Source organism: Pseudophryne corroboree, chromosome 3 (assembly GCF_028390025.1).
Source record: "Pseudophryne corroboree isolate aPseCor3 chromosome 3, aPseCor3.hap2, whole genome shotgun sequence".
Classification (NCBI taxonomy): Eukaryota; Metazoa; Chordata; class Amphibia; order Anura; family Myobatrachidae; genus Pseudophryne; species Pseudophryne corroboree.
Window position 1 is genome coordinate 114,851,979 of NC_086446.1, and position 9,629 is coordinate 114,861,607.

At 41.7% G+C, this 9,629-nt stretch overlaps 33 non-coding genes and 10 pseudogenes across 33 annotated transcripts; all 43 read right to left on the bottom strand.

Annotated features, from left to right (window-relative positions):
- Positions 1-15: 15 nt before the first annotated feature.
- On the bottom strand, positions 16-135 carry LOC134891496 (5S ribosomal RNA; annotated as a pseudogene).
- A 107-nt stretch (positions 136-242) lies between these two features.
- On the bottom strand, positions 243-361 carry LOC134901129 (5S ribosomal RNA). Its single transcript, XR_010174622.1, has one exon. It is a non-coding gene; the product is annotated as a 5S ribosomal RNA (ribosomal RNA).
- Positions 362-468: 107 nt separating this feature from the next.
- On the bottom strand, positions 469-588 carry LOC134891441 (5S ribosomal RNA; annotated as a pseudogene).
- Positions 589-695: 107 nt separating this feature from the next.
- On the bottom strand, positions 696-814 carry LOC134890590 (5S ribosomal RNA). The gene has a single exon (XR_010171374.1). It is a non-coding gene; the product is annotated as a 5S ribosomal RNA (ribosomal RNA).
- A 107-nt stretch (positions 815-921) lies between these two features.
- Positions 922-1,040, bottom strand: LOC135062147 (5S ribosomal RNA). Its single transcript, XR_010248504.1, has one exon. It is a non-coding gene; the product is annotated as a 5S ribosomal RNA (ribosomal RNA).
- Positions 1,041-1,147: 107 nt separating this feature from the next.
- On the bottom strand, positions 1,148-1,266 carry LOC134901255 (5S ribosomal RNA). Its single transcript, XR_010174746.1, has one exon. It is a non-coding gene; the product is annotated as a 5S ribosomal RNA (ribosomal RNA).
- A 107-nt stretch (positions 1,267-1,373) lies between these two features.
- LOC134901924 (5S ribosomal RNA) lies at positions 1,374-1,492 on the bottom strand. Its single transcript, XR_010175400.1, has one exon. It is a non-coding gene; the product is annotated as a 5S ribosomal RNA (ribosomal RNA).
- A 107-nt stretch (positions 1,493-1,599) lies between these two features.
- Positions 1,600-1,718, bottom strand: LOC134893830 (5S ribosomal RNA). The gene has a single exon (XR_010171720.1). It is a non-coding gene; the product is annotated as a 5S ribosomal RNA (ribosomal RNA).
- A 107-nt stretch (positions 1,719-1,825) lies between these two features.
- On the bottom strand, positions 1,826-1,944 carry LOC135064036 (5S ribosomal RNA). Its single transcript, XR_010250351.1, has one exon. It is a non-coding gene; the product is annotated as a 5S ribosomal RNA (ribosomal RNA).
- A 107-nt stretch (positions 1,945-2,051) lies between these two features.
- LOC135064037 (5S ribosomal RNA) lies at positions 2,052-2,170 on the bottom strand. Its single transcript, XR_010250352.1, has one exon. It is a non-coding gene; the product is annotated as a 5S ribosomal RNA (ribosomal RNA).
- Positions 2,171-2,277: 107 nt separating this feature from the next.
- LOC134886421 (5S ribosomal RNA) lies at positions 2,278-2,396 on the bottom strand. Its single transcript, XR_010170503.1, has one exon. It is a non-coding gene; the product is annotated as a 5S ribosomal RNA (ribosomal RNA).
- A 107-nt stretch (positions 2,397-2,503) lies between these two features.
- On the bottom strand, positions 2,504-2,622 carry LOC135070301 (5S ribosomal RNA). Its single transcript, XR_010256470.1, has one exon. It is a non-coding gene; the product is annotated as a 5S ribosomal RNA (ribosomal RNA).
- A 107-nt stretch (positions 2,623-2,729) lies between these two features.
- Positions 2,730-2,848, bottom strand: LOC134890601 (5S ribosomal RNA). The gene has a single exon (XR_010171375.1). It is a non-coding gene; the product is annotated as a 5S ribosomal RNA (ribosomal RNA).
- Positions 2,849-2,955: 107 nt separating this feature from the next.
- Positions 2,956-3,074, bottom strand: LOC134886243 (5S ribosomal RNA). The gene has a single exon (XR_010170333.1). It is a non-coding gene; the product is annotated as a 5S ribosomal RNA (ribosomal RNA).
- A 107-nt stretch (positions 3,075-3,181) lies between these two features.
- Positions 3,182-3,299, bottom strand: LOC134892589 (5S ribosomal RNA; annotated as a pseudogene).
- A 107-nt stretch (positions 3,300-3,406) lies between these two features.
- On the bottom strand, positions 3,407-3,525 carry LOC135063016 (5S ribosomal RNA). Its single transcript, XR_010249357.1, has one exon. It is a non-coding gene; the product is annotated as a 5S ribosomal RNA (ribosomal RNA).
- A 107-nt stretch (positions 3,526-3,632) lies between these two features.
- LOC134890460 (5S ribosomal RNA) lies at positions 3,633-3,751 on the bottom strand (annotated as a pseudogene).
- A 107-nt stretch (positions 3,752-3,858) lies between these two features.
- LOC135068278 (5S ribosomal RNA) lies at positions 3,859-3,977 on the bottom strand. The gene has a single exon (XR_010254482.1). It is a non-coding gene; the product is annotated as a 5S ribosomal RNA (ribosomal RNA).
- A 107-nt stretch (positions 3,978-4,084) lies between these two features.
- LOC134890612 (5S ribosomal RNA) lies at positions 4,085-4,203 on the bottom strand. Its single transcript, XR_010171376.1, has one exon. It is a non-coding gene; the product is annotated as a 5S ribosomal RNA (ribosomal RNA).
- A 107-nt stretch (positions 4,204-4,310) lies between these two features.
- LOC134888613 (5S ribosomal RNA) lies at positions 4,311-4,429 on the bottom strand (annotated as a pseudogene).
- Positions 4,430-4,536: 107 nt separating this feature from the next.
- Positions 4,537-4,656, bottom strand: LOC134891497 (5S ribosomal RNA; annotated as a pseudogene).
- Positions 4,657-4,763: 107 nt separating this feature from the next.
- On the bottom strand, positions 4,764-4,882 carry LOC135064197 (5S ribosomal RNA). Its single transcript, XR_010250509.1, has one exon. It is a non-coding gene; the product is annotated as a 5S ribosomal RNA (ribosomal RNA).
- A 107-nt stretch (positions 4,883-4,989) lies between these two features.
- Positions 4,990-5,108, bottom strand: LOC135060731 (5S ribosomal RNA). The gene has a single exon (XR_010247122.1). It is a non-coding gene; the product is annotated as a 5S ribosomal RNA (ribosomal RNA).
- Positions 5,109-5,215: 107 nt separating this feature from the next.
- Positions 5,216-5,334, bottom strand: LOC134890624 (5S ribosomal RNA). Its single transcript, XR_010171377.1, has one exon. It is a non-coding gene; the product is annotated as a 5S ribosomal RNA (ribosomal RNA).
- A 107-nt stretch (positions 5,335-5,441) lies between these two features.
- On the bottom strand, positions 5,442-5,560 carry LOC134886244 (5S ribosomal RNA). The gene has a single exon (XR_010170334.1). It is a non-coding gene; the product is annotated as a 5S ribosomal RNA (ribosomal RNA).
- Positions 5,561-5,667: 107 nt separating this feature from the next.
- LOC134892590 (5S ribosomal RNA) lies at positions 5,668-5,785 on the bottom strand (annotated as a pseudogene).
- Positions 5,786-5,892: 107 nt separating this feature from the next.
- Positions 5,893-6,011, bottom strand: LOC134886020 (5S ribosomal RNA). The gene has a single exon (XR_010170117.1). It is a non-coding gene; the product is annotated as a 5S ribosomal RNA (ribosomal RNA).
- A 107-nt stretch (positions 6,012-6,118) lies between these two features.
- LOC135058320 (5S ribosomal RNA) lies at positions 6,119-6,237 on the bottom strand. Its single transcript, XR_010244750.1, has one exon. It is a non-coding gene; the product is annotated as a 5S ribosomal RNA (ribosomal RNA).
- Positions 6,238-6,344: 107 nt separating this feature from the next.
- On the bottom strand, positions 6,345-6,463 carry LOC134888615 (5S ribosomal RNA; annotated as a pseudogene).
- Positions 6,464-6,570: 107 nt separating this feature from the next.
- Positions 6,571-6,690, bottom strand: LOC134891498 (5S ribosomal RNA; annotated as a pseudogene).
- Positions 6,691-6,797: 107 nt separating this feature from the next.
- On the bottom strand, positions 6,798-6,916 carry LOC134901130 (5S ribosomal RNA). Its single transcript, XR_010174623.1, has one exon. It is a non-coding gene; the product is annotated as a 5S ribosomal RNA (ribosomal RNA).
- A 107-nt stretch (positions 6,917-7,023) lies between these two features.
- LOC134891442 (5S ribosomal RNA) lies at positions 7,024-7,143 on the bottom strand (annotated as a pseudogene).
- A 107-nt stretch (positions 7,144-7,250) lies between these two features.
- On the bottom strand, positions 7,251-7,369 carry LOC134890636 (5S ribosomal RNA). Its single transcript, XR_010171378.1, has one exon. It is a non-coding gene; the product is annotated as a 5S ribosomal RNA (ribosomal RNA).
- Positions 7,370-7,476: 107 nt separating this feature from the next.
- Positions 7,477-7,595, bottom strand: LOC135062150 (5S ribosomal RNA). The gene has a single exon (XR_010248506.1). It is a non-coding gene; the product is annotated as a 5S ribosomal RNA (ribosomal RNA).
- Positions 7,596-7,702: 107 nt separating this feature from the next.
- Positions 7,703-7,821, bottom strand: LOC134901256 (5S ribosomal RNA). The gene has a single exon (XR_010174747.1). It is a non-coding gene; the product is annotated as a 5S ribosomal RNA (ribosomal RNA).
- Positions 7,822-7,928: 107 nt separating this feature from the next.
- LOC134901926 (5S ribosomal RNA) lies at positions 7,929-8,047 on the bottom strand. The gene has a single exon (XR_010175402.1). It is a non-coding gene; the product is annotated as a 5S ribosomal RNA (ribosomal RNA).
- A 107-nt stretch (positions 8,048-8,154) lies between these two features.
- LOC134893943 (5S ribosomal RNA) lies at positions 8,155-8,273 on the bottom strand. The gene has a single exon (XR_010171732.1). It is a non-coding gene; the product is annotated as a 5S ribosomal RNA (ribosomal RNA).
- A 107-nt stretch (positions 8,274-8,380) lies between these two features.
- LOC135064038 (5S ribosomal RNA) lies at positions 8,381-8,499 on the bottom strand. Its single transcript, XR_010250353.1, has one exon. It is a non-coding gene; the product is annotated as a 5S ribosomal RNA (ribosomal RNA).
- Positions 8,500-8,606: 107 nt separating this feature from the next.
- Positions 8,607-8,725, bottom strand: LOC135064039 (5S ribosomal RNA). Its single transcript, XR_010250354.1, has one exon. It is a non-coding gene; the product is annotated as a 5S ribosomal RNA (ribosomal RNA).
- Positions 8,726-8,832: 107 nt separating this feature from the next.
- LOC134886422 (5S ribosomal RNA) lies at positions 8,833-8,951 on the bottom strand. Its single transcript, XR_010170504.1, has one exon. It is a non-coding gene; the product is annotated as a 5S ribosomal RNA (ribosomal RNA).
- A 107-nt stretch (positions 8,952-9,058) lies between these two features.
- Positions 9,059-9,177, bottom strand: LOC135067809 (5S ribosomal RNA). Its single transcript, XR_010254018.1, has one exon. It is a non-coding gene; the product is annotated as a 5S ribosomal RNA (ribosomal RNA).
- A 107-nt stretch (positions 9,178-9,284) lies between these two features.
- On the bottom strand, positions 9,285-9,403 carry LOC135067810 (5S ribosomal RNA). The gene has a single exon (XR_010254019.1). It is a non-coding gene; the product is annotated as a 5S ribosomal RNA (ribosomal RNA).
- Positions 9,404-9,510: 107 nt separating this feature from the next.
- Positions 9,511-9,629, bottom strand: LOC135060732 (5S ribosomal RNA). The gene has a single exon (XR_010247123.1). It is a non-coding gene; the product is annotated as a 5S ribosomal RNA (ribosomal RNA).

Sequence of the window (9,629 nt, forward strand, 5' to 3'; positions counted from 1 at the left end):
TTGGCAGTATAAAAATATTTACAGCACCTATGTATTCCCAGGTGGTCTCCCATCCAAGTACTAACCAGGCCCAACACTGCTTAGCTTCCAAGATCGGATGAGATTGGGCATATCCAGTATGGTGTGGCTGTAGAAGAGCTTTATGGTTTCTGTTAGTACTTTTCTACTTCTAACTACTGGTTCATAAATGAATACGTTTGAAAATGGAATGCATCAACAGAACGGTGTTGGCAGTATAAAAATATCTACAGCACCTTGTATTCCCAGGTGGTCTCCCATCCAAGTACTAAACAGGCCCAACACTGCTTAGCTTCCAAGATCAGATGAGATTGGGCGTATCCAGTGTGGTGTGGCTGTAGATAAACTTTGTGGTTTCTGTTAGAACTTTTCTACTTCTAACTACTGGTTCATAAATGAATACATTTTAAAATGGAATGCATCAACAGAACGGTGTTGGCAGTATAAAATTATCTACAGCACTTTGTATTCCCAGGTGGTCTCCCATCCAAGTACTAACCAGGCCCAACACTGCTTAGCTTCCAAGATCAGATGAGATTGGGCGTTTTCCAGTGTGGTGTGTCTGTAGATGAGCTTTATGGTTTCTGTTAGAACTTTTCTACTTCTAACTACTGGTTCATAAATGAATACGTTTGAAAATGGAATGCATCAACAGAACGGTGTTGGCAGTATAAAAATATCTACAGCACCTTGTATTCCCAGGTGGTCTCCCATCCAAGTACTAACCAGGCCCAACACTGCTTAGCTTCCAAGATCAGATGAGATTGGGCGTATCCAGTGTGGTGTGGCTGTAGATGAACTTTGTGGATTCTGTTAGAACTTTTCTACTTCTAACTACTGGTTCATAAATGAATACATTTTAAAATGGAATGCATCAACAGAACGGTGTTGGCAGTATAAAATTATCTACAGCACCTTGTATTCCCAGGTGGTCTCCCATCCAAGTACTAACCAGACCCAACACTGCTTAGCTTCCAAGATCAGATGAGATTGGGCGTATCCAGTGTGGTGTGGCTGTAGATGAGCTTTATGGTTTCTGTTAGAACTTTTCTACTTCTAACTACTGGTTCATAAATGAATACGTTTGAAAATGGAATGCATCAACAGAACGGTGTTGGCAGTATAAAAATATCTACAGCACCTTGTATTCCCAGGTGGTCTCCCATCAAAGTACTAACCAGGCCCAACACTGCTTAGCTTCCAAGATCAGATGAGATTGGGCGTATCCAGTGTGGTGTGGCTGTAGATGAGCTTTGTGGTTTCTGTTTGAACTTTTCTACTTCTAACTACTGGTTCATAAATGAATACGTTTGAAAATGGAATGCATCAACAGAACGGTGTTGGCAGTATAAAAATATCTACAGCACCTTGTATTCCCAGGTGGTCTCCCATCCAAGTACTAACCAGGCCCAACACTGCTTAGCTTCCAAGATCAGATGAGATTGGGCGTATCCAGCGTGGTGTGGCTGTAGATGAGCTTTGTGGTTTCTGTTAGAACTTTTCTACTTGTAACTACTGGTTCATAAATGAATACGTTTGAAAATGGAATGCATCAACAGAACGGTGTTGGCAGTATAAAAATATCTACAGCACCTTGTATTTCCAGGTGGTCTCCCATCCAAATACTAACAAGGCCCAACACTGCTTAGCTTCCAAGATCAGATGAGATTGGGCGTATCCAGTGTGGTGTGGCTGTAGATGAACTTTGTGGTTTCTGTTAGAACTTTTCTACTTCTAACTACTGGTTCATAAATGAACACGTTTTAAAATGGAATGCATCAACAGAACAGTGTTGGCAGTATAAAATTATCTACAGCACCTTGTATACCCAGGTGGTCTCCCATCCAAGTACTAACCAGGCCCAACACTGCTTAGCTTCCAAGATCAGATGAGATTGGGCGTATCCAGTGTGGTGTGGCTGTAGATGAGCTTTATGGTTTCTGTTAGAACTTTTCTACTTCTAACTACTGGTTCATAAATGAATACGTTTGAAAATGGAATGCATCAACAGAACGGTGTTGGCAGTATAAAATTATCTACAGCACCTTGTATACCCAGGTGGTCTCCCATCCAAGTACTAACCAGGCCCAACACTGCTTAGCTTCCAAGATCAGATGAGATTGGGCGTATCCAGTGTGGTGTGGCTGTAGATGAGCTTTATGGTTTCTGTTAGAACTTTTCTACTTCTAACTACTGGTTCATAAATGAATACGTTTGAAAATGGAATGCATCAACAGAACGGTGTTGGCAGTATAAAAATATCTACAGCACCTTGTATTCCCAGGTGGTCTCCCATCCAAGTACTAACCAGGACCAACACTGCTTAGCTTCCAAGATCAGATGAGATTGGGCGTATCCAGTGTAGCGTGGCTGTAGATGAGCTTTGCGGTTTCTGTTTGAACTTTTCTACTTTTAACTACTGGTTCATAAATGAATACGTTTGAAAATGGAATGCATCAACAGAACGGTGTTGGCAGTATAAAAATATCTACAGCACCTTGTATTCCCAGGTGGTCTCCCATCCAAGTACTAACCAGGCCCAACACTGCTTAGTTTCCAAGATCAGATGAGATTGGGCGTATCCAGTGTAGTGTGGCTGTAGATGAGCTGAGTGGTTTCTGTTAGAACGTTTCTACTTCTAACTACTGGTTCATAAATGAATATGTTTGAAAATGGAATGCATCAACAGAACGGTGTTGGCAGTATAAAAATATCTACAGCACCTTGTATTCCCAGGTGGTCTCCCATCCAAGTACTAACCAGGCCCAACACTGCTTAGCTTCCAAGATCAGATGAGATTGGGCGTATCCAGTGTGGTGTGGCTGTAGATGAGCTTCGTGGTTTCTGTTAGAACTTTTCTACTTCTAACTACTGGTTCATAAATGAATACGTTTGAAAATGGAAAGCATCAACAGAACGGTGTTGGCAGTATAAAAATATCTACAGCACCTTGTATTCCCAGGTGGTCTCCCATCCAAGTAATAACCAGGCCCAATACTGCTTAGCTTCCAAGATCAGATGAGATTGGGCGTATCCAGTGTGGTGTGGCTGTAGATGAGCTTTGTGGTTTCTGTTTGAACTTTTCTACTTCTAACTACTGGTTCATAAATGAATACATTTGAAAATTGAATGCATCAACAGAACGGTGTTGGAAGTATAAAAATGTCTACAGCACCTTGTATTCCCAGGTGGTCTCCCATCCAAGTACTAACCAGGCCCAACACTGCTTAGCTTCCAAGATCAGATGAGATTGGGCGTATCCATTGTGGTGTGCTGTAGATGAACTTTGTGGTTTCTGTTAGAACTTTTCTACTTCTAACTACTGGTTCATAAATGAATACGTTTGAAAATGGAATGCATCAACAGAACGTTGTTGGCAGTATAAAAATATCTACAGCACCTTGTATTCCCAGGTGATCTCCCACCCAAGTACTAACCAGGCCCAACACTGCTTAGCTTCCAAGATCAGATGAGATTGGGCGTATCCAGTGTGGTGTGGCTGTAGATGAGCTTTGCGGTTTCTGTTTGAACTTTTCTACTTCTAACTACTGGTTCATAAATGAATACGTTTGAAAATGGAATGCATCAACAGAACGGTGTTGGCAGTATAAAAATATCTACAGCACCTTATATTCCCAGGTGGTCTCCCACCCAAGTACTAACCAGGCCCAACACTGCTTAGCTTCCAAGAACAGATGAGATTGGGCGTATCCAGTGTTGTGTGGCTGTAGATAAGCTTTGTGGTTTCTGTTAGAACTTTTCTACTTCTAAATACTGGTTCATAAATGAATACGTTTGAAAATGGAATGCATCAACAGAACGGTGTTGGCAGTATAAAAATATCTACAGCACCTTGTATTCCCAGGTGGTCTCCCATCCAAGTACTAACCAGGCCGAACACTGCTTAGCTTCCAAGATCAGATGAGATTGGGCGTGTCCAGTGTTGTGTGGCTGTAGATAAGCTTTGTGGTTTCTGTTAGAACTTTTCTACTTCTAAATACTGGTTCATAAATGAATACGTTTGAAAATGGAATGCATCAACAGAACGGTGTTGGCAGTATAAAAATATCTACAGCACCTTGTATTCCCAGGTGGTCTCCCATCCAAGTACTAACCAGGCCCAACACTGCTTAGCTTCCAAGATCAGATGAGATTGGGCGTATCCAGTGTGGTGTGGCTGTAGATGAGCTTTGTGGTTTCTGTTAGAACTTTTCTACTTCTAACTACTGGTTCATAAATGAATACTTTTGAAAATGGAATGCATCAACAGTACGGTGTTGGCAGAATAAAAATATCTACAGCACCTTGTATTCCCAAGTGGTCTCCCATCCAAGTACTAACCAGGCTCAACACTGCTTAGCTTCCTAGATCAGATGAGATTGGGCGTATCCAGTGTGGTGTGGCTGTAGATGAGCTTTGTGGTTTCTGTTAGAACTTTTCTACTTCTAACTACTGGTTCATAAATGAATACGTTTGAAAATGGAATGCATCAACAGAACGGTGTTGGCAGTATAAAAATATTTACAGCACCTATGTATTCCCAGGTGGTCTCCCATCCAAGTACTAACCAGGCCCAACACTGCTTAGCTTCCAAGATCGGATGAGATTGGGCATATCCAGTATGGTGTGGCTGTAGAAGAGCTTTATGGTTTCTGTTAGTACTTTTCTACTTCTAACTACTGGTTCATAAATGAATACGTTTGAAAATGGAATGCATCAACAGTACGGTGTTGGCAGTATAAAAATATCTACAGCACCTTGTATTCCCAGGTGGTCTCCCATCCAAGTACTAACCAGGCCCAACACTGCTTAGCTTCCAAGATCAGATGAGATTGGGCGTATCCAGTGTGGTGTGCCTGTAGATGAGCTTTATGGTTTCTGTTAGAACTTTTCTACTTCTAACTACTGGTTCATAAATGAATACGTTTGAAAATGGAATGCATCAACAGAACGGTGTTGGCAGTATAAAAATATCTACAGCACCTTGTATTCCCAGGTGGTCTCCCATCCAAGTACTAACCAGGCCCAACACTGCTTAGCTTCCAAGATCAGATGAGATTGGGCGTATCCAGTGTAGTGTGGCTGTAGATGAGCTGAGTGGTTTCTGTTAGAACGTTTCTACTTCTAACTACTGGTTCATAAATGAATATGTTTGAAAATGGAATGCATCAACAGAACGGTGTTGGCAGTATAAAAATATCTACAGCACCTTGTATTCCCAGGTGGTCTCCCATCCAAGTACTAACCAGGCCCAACACTGCTTAGCTTCCAAGATCAGATGAGATTGGGCGTATCCAGTGTGGTGTGGCTGTAGATGAGCTTCGTGGTTTCTGTTAGAACTTTTCTACTTCTAACTACTGGTTCATAAATGAATACGTTTGAAAATGGAATGCATCAACAGAACGGTGTTGGCAGTATAAAAATATCTACAGCACCTTGTATTCCCAGGTGGTCTCCCATCCAAGTAATAACCAGGCCCAATACTGCTTAGCTTCCAAGATCAGATGAGATTGGGCGTATCCAGTGTGGTGTGGCTGTAGATGAGCTTTGTGGTTTCTTTTTGAACTTTTCTACTTCTAACTACTGGTTCATAAATGAATACATTTGAAAATTGAATGCATCAACAGAACGGTGTTGGAAGTATAAAAATGTCTACAGCACCTTGTATTCCCAGGTGGTCTCCCATCCAAGTACTAACCAGGCCCAACACTGCTTAGCTTCCAAGATCAGATGAGATTGGGCGTATCCATTGTGGTGTGCTGTAGATGAACTTTGTGGTTTCTGTTAGAACTTTTCTACTTCTAACTACTGGTTCATAAATGAATACGTTTGAAAATGGAATGCATCAACAGAACGTTGTTGGCAGTATAAAAATATCTACAGCACATTGTATTCCCAGGTGATCTCCCACCCAAGTACTAACCAGGCCCAACACTGCTTAGCTTCCAAGATCAGATGAGATTGGGCGTATCCAGTGTGGTGTGGCTGTAGATGAGCTTTGCGGTTTCTGTTTGAACTTTTCTACTTCTAACTACTGGTTCATAAATGAATACGTTTGAAAATGGAATGCATCAACAGAACGGTGTTGGCAGTATAAAAATATCTACAGCACCTTGTATTCCCAGGTGGTCTCCCATCCAAGTACTAACCAGGCCCATCACTGCTTAGCTTCCAAGATCAGATGAGATTGGGCGTATCCAGTGTGGTGTGGCTGTAGATGAGCTTTGTGGTTTCTGTTAGAACTTTTCTACTTCTAACTACTGGTTCATAAATGAATACTTTTGAAAATGGAATGCATCAACAGTACGGTGTTGGCAGTATAAAAATATCTACAGCACCTTGTATTCCCAAGTGGTCTCCCATCCAAGTACTAACCAGGCTCAACACTGCTTAGCTTCCTAGATCAGATGAGATTGGGCGTATCCAGTGTGGTGTGGCTGTAGATGAGCTTTGTGGTTTCTGTTAGAACTTTTCTACTTCTTTCTACTGGTTCATAAATGAATACGTTTGAAAATGGAATGCATCAACAGAACGGTGTTGGCAGTATAAAAATATTTACAGCACCTATGTATTCCCAGGTGGTCTCCCATCCAAGTACTAACCAGGCCCAACACTGCTTAGCTTCCAAGATCGGATGAGATTGGGCATATCCAGTATGGTGTGGCTGTAGAAGAGCTTTATGGTTTCTGTTAGTACTTTTCTACTTCTAACTACTGGTTCATAAATGAATACGTTTGAAAATGGAATGCATCAACAGAACGGTGTTGGCAGTATAAAAATATCTACAGCACCTTGTATTCCCAGGTGGTCTCCCATCCAAGTACTAAACAGGCCCAACACTGCTTAGCTTCCAAGATCAGATGAGATTGGGCGTATCCAGTGTGGTGTGGCTGTAGATAAACTTTGTGGTTTCTGTTAGAACTTTTCTACTTCTAACTACTGGTTCATAAATGAATACATTTTAAAATGGAATGCATCAACAGAACGGTGTTGGCAGTATAAAATTATCTACAGCACTTTGTATTCCCAGGTGGTCTCCCATCCAAGTACTAACCAGGCCCAACACTGCTTAGCTTCCAAGATCAGATGAGATTGGGCGTTTTCCAGTGTGGTGTGTCTGTAGATGAGCTTTATGGTTTCTGTTAGAACTTTTCTACTTCTAACTACTGGTTCATAAATGAATACGTTTGAAAATGGAATGCATCAACAGAACGGTGTTGGCAGTATAAAAATATCTACAGCACCTTGTATTCCCAGGTGGTCTCCCATCCAAGTACTAACCAGGCCCAACACTGCTTAGCTTCCAAGATCAGATGAGATTGGGCGTATCCAGTGTGGTGTGGCTGTAGATGAACTTTGTGGATTCTGTTAGAACTTTTCTACTTCTAACTACTGGTTCATAAATGAATACATTTTAAAATGGAATGCATCAACAGAACGGTGTTGGCAGTATAAAATTATCTACAGCACCTTGTATTCCCAGGTGGTCTCCCATCCAAGTACTAACCAGACCCAACACTGCTTAGCTTCCAAGATCAGATGAGATTGGGCGTATCCAGTGTGGTGTGGCTGTAGATGAGCTTTATGGTTTCTGTTAGAACTTTTCTACTTCTAACTACTGGTTCATAAATGAATACGTTTGAAAATGGAATGCATCAACAGAACGGTGTTGGCAGTATAAAAATATCTACAGCACCTTGTATTCCCAGGTGGTCTCCCATCAAAGTACTAACCAGGCCCAACACTGCTTAGCTTCCAAGATCAGATGAGATTGGGCGTATCCAGTGTGGTGTGGCTGTAGATGAGCTTTGTGGTTTCTGTTTGAACTTTTCTACTTCTAACTACTGGTTCATAAATGAATACGTTTGAAAATGGAATGCATCAACAGAACGGTGTTGGCAGTATAAAAATATCTACAGCACCTTGTATTCCCAGGTGGTCTCCCATCCAAGTACTAACCAGGCCCAACACTGCTTAGCTTCCAAGATCAGATGAGATTGGGCGTATCCAGCGTGGTGTGGCTGTAGATGAGCTTTGTGGTTTCTGTTAGAACTTTTCTACTTGTAACTACTGGTTCATAAATGAATACGTTTGAAAATGGAATGCATCAACAGAACGGTGTTGGCAGTATAAAAATATCTACAGCACCTTGTATTTCCAGGTGGTCTCCCATCCAAATACTAACAAGGCCCAACACTGCTTAGCTTCCAAGATCAGATGAGATTGGGCGTATCCAGTGTGGTGTGGCTGTAGATGAACTTTGTGGTTTCTGTTAGAACTTTTCTACTTCTAACTACTGGTTCATAAATGAACACGTTTTAAAATGGAATGCATCAACAGAACAGTGTTGGCAGTATAAAATTATCTACAGCACCTTGTATACCCAGGTGGTCTCCCATCCAAGTACTAACCAGGCCCAACACTGCTTAGCTTCCAAGATCAGATGAGATTGGGCGTATCCAGTGTGGTGTGGCTGTAGATGAGCTTTATGGTTTCTGTTAGAACTTTTCTACTTCTAACTACTGGTTCATAAATGAATACGTTTGAAAATGGAATGCATCAACAGAACGGTGTTGGCAGTATAAAATTATCTACAGCACCTTGTATACCCAGGTGGTCTCCCATCCAAGTACTAACCAGGCCCAACACTGCTTAGCTTCCAAGATCAGATGAGATTGGGCGTATCCAGTGTGGTGTGGCTGTAGATGAGCTTTATGGTTTCTGTTAGAACTTTTCTACTTCTAACTACTGGTTCATAAATGAATACGTTTGAAAATGGAATGCATCAACAGAACGGTGTTGGCAGTATAAAAATATCTACAGCACCTTGTATTCCCAGGTGGTCTCCCATCCAAGTACTAACCAGGACCAACACTGCTTAGCTTCCAAGATCAGATGAGATTGGGCGTATCCAGTGTAGCGTGGCTGTAGATGAGCTTTGCGGTTTCTGTTTGAACTTTTCTACTTCTAACTACTGGTTCATAAATGAATACGTTTGAAAATGGAATGCATCAACAGAACGGTGTTGGCAGTATAAAAATATCTACAGCACCTTGTATTCCCAGGTGGTCTCCCATCCAAGTACTAACCAGGCCCAACACTGCTTAGCTTCCAAGATCAGATGAGATTGGGCGTATCCAGTGTTGTGTGGCTGTAGATAAGCTTTGTGGTTTCTGTTAGAACTTTTCTACTTCTAAATACTGGTTCATAAATGAATACGTTTGAAAATGGAATGCATCAACAGAACGGTGTTGGCAGTATAAAAATATCTACAGCACCTTGTATTCCCAGGTGGTCTCCCATCCAAGTACTAACCAGGCCCAACACTGCTTAGCTTCCAAGATCAGATGAGATTGGGCGTATCCAGTGTTGTGTGGCTGTAGATAAGCTTTGTGGTTTCTGTTAGAACTTTTCTACTTCTAAATACTGGTTCATAAATGAATACGTTTGAAAATGGAATGCATCAACAGAACGGTGTTGGCAGTATAAAAATATCTACAGCACCTTGTATTCCCAGGTGGTCTCCCATCCAAGTACTAACCAGGCCCAACACTGCTTAGCTTCCAAGATCAGATGAGATTGGGCGTATCCAGTGTAGTGTGGCTGTAGAT